Source organism: Somniosus microcephalus, chromosome 13 (genome assembly GCF_052327205.1).
Source record: "Somniosus microcephalus isolate GS21.2 chromosome 13, FLI_Smic_1.0, whole genome shotgun sequence".
In the NCBI taxonomy this organism is placed as follows: domain Eukaryota; kingdom Metazoa; phylum Chordata; class Chondrichthyes; order Squaliformes; family Somniosidae; genus Somniosus; species Somniosus microcephalus.
In genome coordinates this window covers 120,411,798-120,413,179 of record NC_140999.1, presented here as the reverse complement: position 1 = coordinate 120,413,179, position 1,382 = coordinate 120,411,798, and positions in this window count along the sequence as shown.

Here is a 1,382-nt window from a genome sequence, read left to right as displayed (position 1 = left end):
TTCTGAGTGACATCCCCATCAACAAATCAGAAGCTGGACCGCGATGCCGTCACAAAGCCCACTTATTCCACCGAATCATCGTTATGCGAAGGCGGGCCTAGCTGGGTAGGAGCTCCGCCCCGGGGACTGGTGGGGTGGGGACAGGGGCGGGGATCACACCAACAAATAGCAGGTCAGGATTTATCAAGCGCGTGGACGGGGCTGCCCAGTACTCCATCCTGATTGGACAATTAATTTATCAGCAGGCGGTTGATTGGTTGCTATTCAGTGTGATTGATGGGCGATCCTGGCGGGTTCAGCTCGGCTGGGTTTACAATGTTGGCTGCGCTTATTTGCACCACAAGTGGGCAGGCCTTCCGAGATCGGTGGGCGCCTAGGGGAGTGGAGTGCATCGTCACCCCGGCAAACCAAGTTTTAGTTTAATTTGTTAAGTTTTAGTTAAAGTTTTATTAAGTTACAGTTAATTAGGTTCAACAAAAAGAGGGCCACAGGTGGGTAGTCACAGTCTACAAACAAGGTTTCCAATGTGCACGGATTCTTAAACTAAGTTAAAATGAACGCAAGGGCTTAAAAATAACCATAAAAATTTGCACCCTGCAATATAACAATGTAGCTTGTTATTACTGAAATAGTTCATGTTCACAAAGATGGGGTAAAACCAGACTATGACTACTTAATTGAACCAAAAAGAGTGGCACTGGGTTAATCGTCACTACAAGTGCCCCCTCAGTCTGAGGAGTGTACCATTAATAAAACAGACTTACACAAGGTTCAGTCAAACTCAAAGAAGAAAGTAAAACAAAATCAGGAGCTTACTGTCATGATCAATTGTACTGTTTACATCCTGCAGTGCCCAACAGTCATAGATAGAGTCATAGATGTCATAGAGTTATACAGCATAGAAAGAGGCCCTTCGGCCCATCGTATCTGCACCGGCCATCAAGCCCTATCTATTCTAATCCCATTTTTCAGCTCTTGGTCCGTAGCCTTGTATGCTATGGCGTTTCAAGTGCTCGTCTAAATGCTTCTTGAATGTTGTGAGGGTTCCTGACTCTACCACCCTTTCAGGCAGTGAGTTCCAGATTCCAACCACCCTCTGGGTGAAAAAGTTTTTCCTCAAATCCCCTCTAAACCTCCTGTCCCTTACCTTGAAACTATGCCCCTGGTTATTGACCCCTCTACTAAGGGGAAAGGTTCCTTTCTATCTACCCTATCTATGCCCCTCATAATTTTGTACACCTCAATCAGGTCCCCCCACAGCCTTCTCTGCTCTAAGGAAAACAACCCCAGCCTGTCCAGTCTCTCTTCATAGCTGAAACGCTCCAGCCCAGGTAACATCCTGGTGAATCTCCCCTGCACCCTCTCTAATACAATCACATCCT